The sequence below is a fragment of the Rutidosis leptorrhynchoides genome, chromosome 5 (genome assembly GCF_046630445.1).
Source record: "Rutidosis leptorrhynchoides isolate AG116_Rl617_1_P2 chromosome 5, CSIRO_AGI_Rlap_v1, whole genome shotgun sequence".
NCBI classification, from domain to species: Eukaryota; Viridiplantae; Streptophyta; class Magnoliopsida; order Asterales; family Asteraceae; genus Rutidosis; species Rutidosis leptorrhynchoides.
In genome coordinates this window covers 217,723,172-217,738,853 of record NC_092337.1, presented here as the reverse complement: position 1 = coordinate 217,738,853, position 15,682 = coordinate 217,723,172, and positions in this window count along the sequence as shown.

The window sequence follows — 15,682 nt, the reverse complement described above, 5'->3', positions numbered from 1 at the left end:
CACTCATCCGAACTGACAATCACCTCGGTGTAATAGAAGAAGTCAACGAGCTTCGCGCCCGGGTTACGGCTTTGGAGAATATAGTGCAAAGATTTCAAATACCAGCGGCAACACCAGCAACAACAGTACCACCATCAGCAGCACTAGCAGCATAACCAATACCACCATCCACAATATCCACATCCCATGATTCAACATCACAATCTGTATCTCGAGCATCAACGTCATACACACCATAGATACCAAGGAGTACCAACAACAATAACCGATGAAGTATTGATTCATAACTTCATTGGAGAAACATCTTACGGTGATTATGTAATCTCTAAAGTCTTAGAGATTATTTATTCTAGCTCAAACAGAAAAGCAAATGAGATTAATATCATATTAACTCATTAAATCTATATTACATCTGAAGAAAATATATATATGTAAGTATATTTTCATACAGATTGTAATTAAAAATTCATTTGTACAAACTGTTAATGGTGAAAATATTTTAACGGGTAGGTAATACCCGAGGAATATTTAGATTTCACATTAATAAGTTACACTGTACATTCTTTGAACCTGATTCAACAGTCATTTACTATCCCACTTACATCCACAAGATATACGTATCCGTTCACCACAGAATAACCATTTTCATTCAATTTCATATTTGGATTTTGACCTATCAGAATCCGACAAGTGGCATAATGAAGAAAACATTGGATAAAATAAAATTTGTTAGAAACAAACAAATTAACTATGAGAAATTTTGGTAAGAATCCACGCTAACAAAATCCTAGCTAACTGTTCCTAACTAACTGTTAATTCCTTATTGTACATTTAATTATCGCAATTTATTTATCGCAATTTTAATTCTCGCAATTTTATTTATCGTCATTTAATTTCTGTTATTTATTTTACGCACTTAATTTATCATCATTTAAATACTGTTATTTACTCATTTTAAATATCAGGACACGTATACATAGTTTTGACATATCATATCGACGCATCTATATATATTATTTGGAATAACCATAGACACTCTATATGCGGTAATGATCGAGTTAGCTATACAGGGTTGAGGTTGATTCTATAATAATATATATACTTTGAGTTGTGATCGAGTCTGAGACATGTATACAGGTCACGATATGTATTAATTAATTCGAATATTATATATTAAACTGTATATGAATTATTGAATTACTAACTGTGGACTACAAACTGTGGACAACCAACATTAGATAATTAAAATGAATTAAAATATTAATTTTAACATATGAAACTAAACAATTCTTCAAGTTTGCCACTTGATTTCATCTTAAACCTCAATTGTATCTTGACGATTCCAATCTGCGTTCAACCTTTCATGATTCGTGAAAACACCTTAATTGAGAGGATGAATCAACTACATCGCATCTACGTAAGAAAAGATTGATGCATATGGTTATGCACCTGAAAACACTCAGAACCTGAATAAATGTTTAACACGTATCTGTACTAGTTCCTTTGGCGTTATTATTACCGAAAATAACTTTGCAATTCTTTTCTAAATTAGCCAATTTTGTCGCAGCTCCAGCAAGTCAACTTTGACTTTTCGTTTGAAACAACCTTATTAACACCTTGATATATATGTGTGCTCTTTTATTGTTACCGGGGAACCTTTTATATTCCACCATATTACCATCAGCGTTTAATCATCTATAAATACAATCCTCCTGAAACCACCTCGGATTAATAACCGATGATTCAGATATCGTAGCATTAAATGCAGAGGAAACATAAAAATTGTAAATTGTCTAAACGGCCAAAAGTTTGATGATAAAGAAGGAAGTATTAGGAACGCTCGATAGAAAATTTAGTACTGAAAAACAGATTGAGCAAACCATGAAGGAGACCAAGGCCAAATACAAGGACCATACCATATATTCAAAGAAACCAGGTAATTATGGATCCGATGAAACCTTCAACAAATATCTAACTCCGTACTCATGTTAAAATCTTGAGGAAAACCTTTCTTCATCAACCATCGAATTTAGAAATTCCAAAATATCATCATAAATATCTTCGATATATCTGAGGATATTTTTATAAATATTCTCATCCGAAATTATTTATCTCTTCGTGCTATCTATATTACATCATAAAGGAAACTACTTTAGTTTCTAAATTTCTTTAAAATTCAAGTTTGAATTATGAATGATTTTGAAGTAGTGTTGGAAATTGAAGCATGAGTTAGTATAATATAATGACACTTGATCAACGTGATTATATTACAGTAAGTCATGCTGAATTTCTAAATGGAACATGATGATTCACAGATCATAACGTCATCATGTGCCATGTTACATGACTCTTACATTCTACTTAATCTCTAAACATATCAAGAACATAATTTCCTGATAGTTCTATCTTTTCTCTTGAATTCTGGTAATTTAACCAATCAAGATCGTGCTATTACAATTTCTATCTTAGAACGCTAGTCATGTTCATTCGAAACTTCATACTTACGAATTCTGGATCATTATTCGCTTAACTTCAAATCGGGAAGAGAAACCAAAAGTATTAATTGAGGGAGAAAGAATAGAAAGTGTGAGCTGTGGAGATAAGGAAGGAAGGGAATGAATTTATAGTGAAAATATTAGACGTAGCAATCTCGACAGATCATCGCATTTAACTAAAGAGGACTCTAATTTCCTTAATTACCAAAGAATCAAATCTTATTACGAAGATTTTCTCTAAATCCCTTGAATTCCGGAAATCAACCGTGATTACGTCATCGGTTAAGTCAAATATGCATTTACTCATTTCACTCTTTGGTGATAGCTTCACTCGTACTCTTTACAAAATCAAATTGTTTTGTCTATATTACTCTATGATGATAAAACTCTAATTTTTAACTCGTATGCGTCATGAAAACATATTTATTGTCAGCCATGACCATCCAAATCAAATTTCGAGACGAAATTTCTTTAACGGGTAGGTACTGTGACGACCCGAAAATTTCCAACCAAATTTAAACTTAATCCTTATATGAATTCGACAAGATAAGCAAAGTCTGTAATGTTGAGTCACAAAATTTTGGAAACTATTTACATGAATATAGATCACCTTTGACTATTCCCGATGATTCACGAACAATTGTTGTAAATAACTAAATGTATATAAATGTGTATATGTATATGTATATATATATAAACAAAAGTATATATAATAATTTGAATTAGTATAATATCAATTAATCATTTGAATTAAATAGATAGTGTAATGTACAAAATAAATAAGATATTATTAAATAAATATATAAATATATACATGTATACATAAGTAATATTATATATGTAGAAATATATAAAATTGATAAATAGTAAATATCCTAGATGTGTTATTGTATAATATATAATTAGTAAAGATGATTAACAAGTTGTAATAATACGATATTAAAGATAATAACAAGTTAAAAATATAGTAGTTATACTAATATCATTATTATTATTACTTCATTACTAATATTAATATTAATGCTAATATTTATATCAGTATTATTAATATTATTGTATAGAACGTATAGATACAAAATTTGATACATTTTAATTGTTATAATATTATTAATACTAATATTATTGTTATTATTATTAAAACCATTATTATTAGAGTTAATAGGAGAATTATGATTTTAGTTATTATTATAATTATCATTATTGTTATTATTAATATTATCATATAATTATCATTTATTATTAGTATCTTTATCAATATTATTATTATTATTATTATTATTATTATTATTATTATTAGTATTATTAATTGATATTATTAGTATTATTATTAATACAATTTTTATTATTATTTGCATTATCGTTATTAATATTAATTATTAACATATATTAAATATAAAATATATCATATAAAATCTATTAGGTACGAATCCCATATCTGCTTTTACTCTTTTTCTTTATTCTGATTGGGATGTTGTCGACCAAATCACATTACAAAACAAGGTTCAATCGACTCTTGTAACTGTTTTAATATCACTGGTAATCTATATATCATTACTATAATTCAAATTGGCAAATTAAACAAAAATAAATTGAAGAAATACCGACGGTTCCTCTGTACGAACATCTCTTTGCTCATTAATCGAATACGAATCAATTGGCAAAATCTAATAATGCAGAGTTCTTAGGAATCATTCATTTTAACTACCTGTAAGTTTTCATGCTCCAATTTGGTTTATTAATCTCGAATTTTGATAGTCAAACTTTAAATCAAAAAGTCAAAAACGAATGTCTTTATTCAAATTAAGATTTTGTAGATTGTTTTGGGTTCAATTGATGTTCGAGAAAGTTTCTAGGATTGAATTGAAATGTATTTCATGTTATAAGTTTCGTCAAATACATGCTCAAAAATTGAAATCAAAAATATTTTTTATGTTGAAACAGCGACGGGGACTGCAACCTTGATTTTAATTTTTTTTTTTTTGTGTTTTGTTAATTCAATTAATCATAACTATAAGTGGTTTCAAATGAAATAAAACTCCTAAATCAAATTGTAATCTCTGTTATGTTTAGCAAGGGTAATGTCGATTGAATTTAGAGAAAAAGAAGGAAGAAGATGAAGTCAGGAATATGTGGGTTAAGTATAAACTGAGATGGAATTATTTCAGAAAAATAAACATAGTCCGATGGTTAGGGTGTTAAGCGGGTGAGCGAGAGGTCGCGGGTTCGAGCCCGGTTGTGGGCACTTTTTTTTGGAACATTTTCTTTGTGAGGTAGTTTTCTCAATTTTATTTATTATTATTATTAATATTAATATTAATATTATTATTATTATTATTATTATTATTATTATTATTATTATTATTATTATTATTATTATTATTATTGTCATTAGTGTTATTACTATGATTTTTATTATTGTTGTTATAATTATTATTGTTATAATTATTATTATTGATTATATTAATTACTACTAATATCAAAACAAGCATTAGAACAGGTGTTATTATTACTATAATTAAGGTTATTGATATTAGGAATATTATTATCATTCTAAAATTGTAAGATCATTGTTATTATTAAAAAGTAATATAAGTGTTATTATTATTATTAAAATTATTATCACTAGTATTAAAATAATTGATAAAAGTATTGTTATCATTATTACTAACATTAGTACAGAAATTAACATTATTAATTTCATTAATATTAGTACTAGTAGTATTGTTATAATTATTGAGATTATTATTATTATTATTATTATTAACACAAGTAATAGTATTAACAATGACATTATTAATAATAATACTATCATTATTAATAAAGTTATTATTATTATTATTATTAGTAACTTATTATTATAAAAACTATATTTTTTTTTTACAAATAAATATTAGATTCATAAAAGATACTTATTACATTTACTATAATTAAGATAATATCCCATATAACTAAATATCAAACAGGCTAACATTTAAAATACTTATACAATATCGATTTTTAAATATAATATTAAACATATGTATATAAGTATATATAGACATCAAGATAACTAAAAGTATAGATATTAATTATTGTAAAGACATATATACATAAAATAGATATATATATATATATATATATATATATATATATATATATATATAAGTTAAGATATGATTTACATAAATAAAGAATATGTTTTTAATGAAATTTAGAATAAATACTAAATAACTATAAAGATATATAAAAAGGTTATATATATATATATATATATATATATATATATATATATATATATATATATATATATATATATATATATATATATATATATATATATATATATATATATATATATATATATATATGTTCGATTACAATTATGTATATTAATAAATATACAAATGATATAGGTTCGTGAATCCGAGGTCATCCCTGCATTGTTCAGTTTGTCATATGTATTTTTACTGCAAAATACAGTATGGTGAGTTTCATTTGCTCCCTTTTTAAATGCTTTTGCAATATATATATTTTTGGGACTGAGAATACATGCGCTACTTTTATAAATGCTTTACGAAATAGACACAAGTAATCGAAACTACATTCTATGGTTGGATTATCGAATCGAATATCACCCTTTTAGTTTGGTAGCCTAAGAATTAGGGGACAAACATCCAATTGACGTGAATCCTAAAGGTAGATCTACGGGCACTAACTCCCCCCATACTGAAAAATGGTATGCTTTAGTACTTCGAGTTTATATTATACAGATGGATTTCTGTTTTGGGGATATTCTATATGCATGATGTTAATGTCGGTTACCAGGTGTTCAATCCATATGAATGAATTTTAAACACTTGCGAGTGTATGATTATTGAATAAAGGAAATCTTGTGGTCTATTTAAATAATGGAAATGATTGTTATGATAAACTAATGAACTCACCAACCTTTTGGTTGTCACTTTAAAGCATGTTTATTTTCGGGTATGAAAGAAATCTTCCGCTGTGCATTTGCTCATTTTAGAGATATTACTTGGAGTCATTCATGACATATTTCAAAAGACGTTGCATTCGAGTCGTCGAATTCATCAAGATTATTATTAAGTCAATTATAATTGGATATATTATGAAATGGTATGCATGCCGTCAACTTTCGATGAAATGAAAGTTTGTCTTTTAAAAACGAATGAATGTTTGTAAAGTGTATCATATAGAGGTCAAGTCCCTCACGATGTAACCAAATGTAATGTATTTGTCTAGATGGATTAGGACGGGTCATGAAATTCTTCGTGCAAAGTAACGAATTTCAGTTTCCTTGAATTTCGAGTCGAGAGAGTATGCCTTTCAGGTGTTCACGTAGAAATATTTCCATATTTGAGTTCCATCTTGTGTTACACGAATTTAGCTAGTCAGGTTGGTGTGGATAATCACGTTCGAGGTTCGGACACGGAGAGATTTAAGGACGAATGATACGGGGTAAGTCGGAAATGAATCTTCGGTAATAACCGGCGAGATCCAAGATTTTACGAATATAAGTCGGAGTAGTGAGGGTTTTCCGATTTCGTGTGACTTTGATTTTCACGAGATCTACTTTAATACCTTGACCACTAACAACATGGTTTAGAATTTGGACTTCGTCTAACCAAAATCCTCACTTGGAGAATTCGGCATAGAGTTGCTCTTTTCTCAAGAGTTCGAGCGTAGGACGGAGACGTTGTTCATTTTCTTCTTCGCTTGAATTGAATAGGTTAAGTCATCACCTTTGAATAAAATAACGGATTTGTCTAGAATAGTTTACATACGCGATTCACGAGATCTATTAATACGGGCGGAACCTTAGTTAAACTGAACGGTCACTAAAAGAAATTCATAACTATCGTAACGAGTTCGGATAACGTTTTTGGAGATACCTTCTCCCTTAACCCTCAATTGTTGATAACCAGAATGGAGGTCGATTTTGGAATACACACGGAATCCTTATAATTGATCAAGAGGTTTTTTGACACGGGGAAGAGGATATCGGTTCTTAACCGGAAATTATTTAGTTCACGATAATCGATACATATTTGTGGGGAAACATTTTCTTTTTAACGGATGGTTCTGAGCTCCCTAGTTCTATAGGTATCAAGTCAATTTCAAATTCTTTACCCAACAAGTTTAACATACACCCTCCGATAAGATTTGTCGACACGAAATAGTTTTCCGTTGATCACTTAAATGGCCTAAGTAGTATTTAGGGGAAAATGGTGGAGTACAATGAGTACGAGTCAAAGCCTTGGTTATAAAACATTTATCGGCACCTGAATTGATTTAAACAAGAAACATAAGAGTTGTTGAGAAGAAACGTACCCGTGACTAGTTCATTGTCATCTCGGGCATCCTAAGTGTTAAGGTTGAAAGCTCATTCGAGTACATTGAGGTTTGCTTTCTTCTTTGGAAATGCATTCTTAAAATGACCCAAGTTGGCCACATTCGAAACAAGCACCCATTCTGCGTGCACTGGGCACCTTTTTAGCGACGGGGGTGGCACTTTTACAAAAATGGGCCACATGGCCACTTCTTTGACACTTGATGCAAAATAGCTTGCCACATTCACCATAATGATGTTTGTGGTACTTGTTACAAAAAGGTAGTTTTTGGCATACATTATCTTACTGCCGGGTGTGAAAGGCTCCTTGGCGAAGTTGTTGTTGTTGTGGTTGCTTGATTGAGAGGCTTCCTATTTTCTTTTGTTACCACCCGATTGATTCTCGACCGTTGGTGCCGGTGCTTCAATTTCATCCACCGTTTCCATAGATTGGTGGGCCATCGTTAAAGCCTCTTGTAGGTTAGCGGGTTTAGATGACATTACCCCTTGTTGAATGCTCTTAGGGAGGCCATCCATGTAAAGTTCAACTCTTAGGGACTCAGGAGTCATGAGGTTTGGACACATTGAGGCTAGTTCGGCAAACCGTTGATTATAAGCTTCGAGGTCATTCCAGACCATTTTTAAATTTCTTAGCCCCTGTTCGAGCCTTCGAGTCTCGTCGCGTGGGAAGTACTCGGTGATGATTCTTTCTCTTAATTCGGTCCAAGAGAGTGTGTGGGCTTCATCGGTACCCACCGATGGTACATACGTGTTCCACCATGAGAGAGCAACACCGGTGAAAGTGAGGGTGGAAAACTTGACCTTATCTTGGTCTCGACAACCGCTTATGCTAAAAACAGCTTCCATTTGTTCGAACCATCGGATGAGAGCAACCGGTCCCCCGGTTCCATCGAAAGTGGGAGGTTTGTACTCCATGAAGTTTTTATAGGAGCACCCCTCGTTTGAATCACCGGCTCCATGATTGTTGTTGTTGTTGGAGAAGTGACTGGCCATGGCCGCATCCACGGTGGTGGTTATCATTCGTTGAAGAGCTCATTCGAGAGTTTCGGGAGGAGTATTGTGTTGACCTTGGTGAGCCATTGTTCCTTCATGATACAAGAATATCGTTGATTAGTATTATCAATAATACTAATAGTGATATGGAACAAAAATAGAGAGAAAATTTTCCTTGACTCGCCTTAAATTCTTTACGTCATAATGTCGGAACGTTCATATGAGTCACTGTAATATAATCCCGGCAATTATATTACCCTAATTCATATGTGCATTCGACATTATTTCATATAGTCAAGGTGGCGTGTCAATCAAATTTAAACAACGTGAGATTAAGATGGAATAAGAGTTAGATATGAATAGAAGAGTTCGAGTATAAATGCACAAGTAGTCAAGTAATTCCTACTTCAAGTCTATATGCCGGTTGTAGTATAGACTCACTAATGTACTCTATGACTCGGGGTTGACACCAATGAACTCTAAATCCCTACAACCAACGCTCTGATACCATCTGTAGCAATCCGACAAAATCGTCATTGACGGTGCCGCCTACTTAGGTCCCATTACGTGGTCATAAGTCTTCAAAACAACATTTGACCAAAAATATGTCGCATTCATTTCAAATGTAAAGATTGTTTCAAAGTTTACAAGATTAGTTCAACCACAAGTTATGTTACAATGTTATAAGTACAATTGAAACCTATGCGACACAATTTAAAAGTAGACAAAAGACGCTCCATGTATGCATATATACTCGACATCCAATGCAAGTATCAAAATAATGAGCGGAAGCATGTATCACAAAACATTCAAGGACCTGAGAAGAACATAGAAATCTGTCAACGAAAACGTTGGTGAAATCATAGGTTGAAGTAAGTACAAATGAACCACAAGATTTATATCATTGAAATAAAAGTAAACCATTCTAAAATTTGTTATCACGAGCACCCAATTATCAAGGCTTAACTTTCCATCCATAGAACCCCATCACAATAGTGTTAGAACATACACTGTTTCTCGAAAATATATTTCATCCGCATAACGGTAGCGAAACGTTCGAATGAGGGTTTGTCAAACCCATATGGCCATACAACATAAGTTCTCGCTTACACCAGGCAAGTGTAACTAATGATAATCGAATTGAGGATTTTGTTCTAACTCGTATGTAGAATGTTTATTTTCGTACTTGTGTTCACTTTTTAAAACGAAACGTTTATGTTTTCTCATCCCAAATGTAAGTTTAAAAGAGTAAAAGTGGGACTATGATCTCACCTTGAGTGGACGAGTAATAAAGTACATCACAAGAAAACGTGTGCAAGGACAATTGCTAGTCTTGAGCTAAACAAATAGGTTGTATCAAAAACGGTAAACACGATGGGTCAAAGTTGTTCAATTAGTCCTATGGCTCGTTACGACTCGATTACATAGCATGTGAATCAAATTGTCATGTTTTATGCAAGATATAAGTATACAAGAAGATTAGAATGGTTTAAACAAGTATTGGTTAAGTTTGGACAAAAGTCAACTTTGGTAAAGTCAAAGTCAACGAAAAAGTCGACACGTTCGGGTCGGGTCCTGATAATGCTAAAAACGAACATATATTTCATAGCATTATTCCTCAAGAAAGACAAGCTTTTAGTTGCAATTGTCCTATTTACAAGTGATATTCAGTTAAATAATAAAAGGTGAAGACAAAAGATAGATTCGACGAATTGAAGACGCAAACGACCAAAAAGCTCAAAAGTACAAAATACAATCAAAGAGGTTCCAATTATTGATAAGAAACGTCTCAGAATTACAAGAATACAAGATTCAAAACGCAAAGTACAAGATATTAAATTGTACGCAAGGACGTTCGAAAATCCGGAACCGGGACCAGAGTCAACTCTCAACGCTCGACGCAACGGACTAAAAATTACAAGTTAACTATGTATATAAATATAATATAATATATAATTAATTATATAAATTATATATATATATTATATTTATATATTAAAACCGTCGACAGACTAGGATCCAAACTTGTGTGAGCTGGATTTACGATCTCCGCGACTCGCAGAGTTTGTAGTGCAAAAATGCCGCAACTCGCGGAGCTGTCCTGGACAAAAATGCCTATAAAATCTCGCGCATTCTGAACATTTTATATATCCATCCATCAATCTCTCTATCTATATGTAAACGTATATATATATATTTAAATTTTAATTTTAATTTTAATTTTAAATACTAATAATAAGGGTATGTTAGCGAATGTTGTAAGGGTGTAAGTCAAAATTCTGTCCGTGTAACGCTACGTTATTTTTAATCATTGTAAGTTATGTTCAACCTTTTTAATTTAATGTCTCGTAGCTAAGTTATTATTATGCTTATTTAATCCGAAGTATTCATGATGTTGGGCTAAATACTAAAATTGGGTAATTGGGCTTTGTACTATAATTGGGGTTTGGACAAAAGAACGACACTTGTGGAAATTAGACTATGGGCTATTAATGGGCTTTATATTTGTTTAACTAAATGATAGTTTGTTAATTTTAATATAAAGATTTACAATTGGACGTCCCTATAAATAACCATATACACTCGATCGGACACGATGGGTGGGATATTTATATGTACGAATAATCGTTCATTTAACCGGACACGGGAATGGATTAATAGTCTATGGAATTATTAAAACAGGGGTGAAATTATGTACAAGGACACTTGGCATAATTGATAACAAAGTATTAAAATCTTGGGTTATACGCAGTCGATAACCTGGTGTAATTATTAAACAAAGTATTAAAACCTTGTCACAGTTTAAGTCCCCAATTAGTTGGAATATTTGACTTCGGGTATAAGGATAATTTGACGAGGACACTCGCACTTTATATTTATGACTGATGGATTGTTAGGGACAAAACCAGACGGACATATTAAATAATCCAGGACAAAGGACAATTAACCCATGAGCATAAAACTAAAAATCAACACGTCAAACATCATGATTACGGAAGTTTAAATAAGCATAATTATTTTATTTCATATTTAATTTCCTTTATTTTATATTTAATTGCACTTTTAATTATCGCACTTTTATTTATTGTTATTGTATTTAATTGCACTTTTAATTAATTGTACTTTTTAATTATCGCAATTTTATTTTATCGCACTTTTATTTATCGCAATTTCATTATCGTTATTTACTTTACACTTTAAATTTAGTCTTTTATTTATTTATTATTTTACATTAGGTTTTAACTGCGACTAAAGTTTTAAAATCGACAAACCGGTCATTAAACGGTAAAAACCCCCTTTTTACAATAATAATATTACTTATATATATTTGTATTTTTATAAATTAAAACTAATATAGCGTTAAGCTTTATTTAAAGATTTTCCCTGTGGAACGAACCGGACTTACTAAAAACTACACTACTGTACGATTAGGTACACTGCCTATAAGTGTTGTAGCAAGGTTTAAGTATATCCATTCTATAAATAAATAAATATCTTGTGTAAAATTTTATCGTATTTAATAGTTTTTCCTAGTAAAATATAAGCTATTTCATATACACATCGCATAACATCAAGTATTTTTGGCACCGCTGCCGGGGATCGCCGAAGCAAAACGCTATATAAAAAAAAATTTATTTTTAGTTTACTTTTATAAAAAAATACGCTTTTGTAAAAATACGTTTTAAAAATTCAAAAATATAAAAAGAAAAATAAAAATTTATATATTTTTAAGAGTTTGTTAAAAGTTTTATAAAGTTTATTTATTTTTATTTTAATGTTAAAAAAAGTATAAGTTTTATTTAAATATTTCGTATTTATTTAAAACATAAAAAAAAAAACCTGTCGAACGAAACCAGCCTGTCATTTGAATTTGCATTCTCCACGACTCGCGGAGTTTGTTGCCAGATAGGCACCGCACTCACGGAGTTTAACCTGACGCGCCTGACATTACCCTAATCGCATTAATTACGGAGTATTATTAATTATTATTATTAATAAACCCTAAATTAGTTTAATTATTATTATTATTTAGTTTAAGTTTTTTAAATTAATTAATAATATTAAATTATAATTAGTTTTATTTGTATATAAAAAATTAATACTTTTATAAAATAAATAATATAAAAATAATATTTTTATAAAAATTGTACTCTTTATCAATTTTAAGCCTATTTTTATTTTTGTAACTTTTTAATCGTTTATTCGTAATATTTATATTTTTCGCTAGTATCTAATTTTAAGTTTTAGTTTTTGCCGTAGCTTATTATTATTTCTATATTTTTAGGCTTTGCCGTAAAATCCCTTAAGTGCTTATTCCTTAGACTAATATTTAGGTGCTTTAGAATTTTGCGACGCCGTTTCAACGCGCTACTTTCTTATTTTTATTTTTCGACGCCTTTTACCTATGTATCAATTATCACTCCAATTAGTAATCTCAATTTGCAATTTTAATTTTAAGTTAGTGATAATAATAAGGTTGGGTTAGTCGAGTGTTTTAAAGTTTTATAAGTCATTTTTTTTCTTTCTTATTTCTCCAAATTTAATACCGACGCGCTCTTTTTCTTTCTTATTTCTCGCCATTCTACTTTTTAGGATTTAGAATTTTCTCTATTTCTTATCTAAAACTTCTTAAAATTACGAAAATTTATTTTAAGTGGTTAAATTGATAGACATCAAAATTTTCCGGTTCGTAGTAATAGTTGGATTTGTACGTGGACCGGGTTATTGGAGCCAAACAGTACTCAATTATATTGAGATCAAACGAATCCTGCCCCTCTGCTGCATCTTTTGGTTATTCGAAACGTTGGCAAAATCAGAAAAGTCTATTAATTGGATAACTTATATAATTTTTCTTTCCTTTTTAAAAACTAATAGGATATTCAGTGAATGCACCGAGCAAAACGTTCACCACCTTTTGTACGTTCACCACCTGTAACTCGATCAAGACATCTAGCAAATATTGTCGTCGTTGATTTTCCTTTAGAATCGTCATCCAGTCGACCAAGTACTCCAATTCAAATTTCCGATAATCCATTTTTTGAACCCAACCTCACTATTGAGAATCCGGAGAATATTCAGGGACAATTCATAGATCCTGAACCATTAATTTTTCCTCCGGAACCACCAATCATTCAAACAGAGATTGTTGAGGAACGAACCATTAAATCAGAATCCTCTAGTGATTCAGATTCAATAAATTCAATTATGGAAAATCTGGAACCTTTAAGTATGGAAGACCGAATGAGAGCTAAACGCACTGGACAAGGTCACGCAATTACTCATCCAGACATTAATGCGCCAGATTATGAAATCAAAGGACAAATTCTACACATGGTGACTACTCAATGCCAATTTAGTGGTGCGCCGAAGGAAGATCCAAATGAACATCTTCGTACCTTTAATAGGATCTGTACACTATTTAAAATCCGAGAAGTTGAGGATGAACAGATATATCTCATGTTATTTCCCTGGACTTTAAAGGGAGAAGCCAAAGATTGGTTGGAATCGTTACCTGAAGGGGCGATTGATACATGGGACGTTTTAGTTGAAAAATTTCTTAAACAATTCTTTCCGGCATCTAAAGCCGTAAGACTTCAAGGAGAAATTGTTACGTTCACACAGAAACCAAATGAAACTCTATATGAGGCGTGGACAAGATTTAGAAAGTTATTGAGAGGATGTCCGCAACATGGTTTAGACACTTGTCAAATAGTACAAATATTCTACCAAGGATGCGACATCACTACAAGAAAAGACATAGATATAGCAGCTGGTGGTTCTATTATGAAGAAAACCAAAACTGATGCTTATAAAATTATTGATAACACTGCTTCCCACTCACATGAGTGGCACCAAGAAAAAGATATCGTTAGATCATCTAAAGCAGCTAGAGCCGATTCTTGCCATGACTTAGATTCCATTTCAGCAAAGATAGATGCTGTCGAGAGACGAATGGAAAAGATGACTAAGGATATACACTCAATACGAATTAGTTGTGAGCAGTGTGAAGGACCACATTTGACAAAAGATTGTCTCAGTATTGAACTAACAATGGAACAAAGAGAGAATATTTCATACATAAACCAAAGGCCTGGAAATAATTATCAGAATAATTATCAACCGCCAAGACCGATTTACAATCAAAACCAGAATTATAATCGAAATGTTCCATACAACAATCAACAAGGTCCTAGCAATCAACAAGTATCCAATAATACTTACTATCAGCAAAGACCTAATTTTCAAAACAAAACACAACACAACAAACTGATGATAAAAAGCCAAATTTAGAAAATATGATGACGAAGCTAGTTGAAACTCAAACGCAGTTTTTCACATCTCAGAAACAAACCAATGAAAAAAATGCTCAAGCATTTAGAAATCAACAAGCTTCTATTCAAAACTTGGAACAAGAAGTAAGTAACCTAGCAAGGTTAATAGGTGAAAGAAAATCGGGAAGTCTACCTAGTGATACAAATGCTAACCCCCGGAATGAAACAGCTAAAGCCATTACCACAAGAAGTGGTACAACACTTAAACCACCTGAAATACCTGTAATTTCTGATGAAGCTATTCCTACTCCACAAGAACCACAACCTGAACAAGATAAGGAAAAAGAACCGGTAGTTGAAAAGGTTAATGAAAATAACACAGTTAAGGCTAAACCTTATGTTAAACCATACCAACCACCACTTCCTTACCCGAGTAAAATGAAAAAAGAGAAACTTGAAGCCGAGCAATCCAAATTCTTGGATATGTTTAAACAGATAAATGTAAATATTCCTTTCATTGATGTGATTTCAGGAATGCCTAGATATGCTAAATTTCTGAAAGATCTAATCACGAA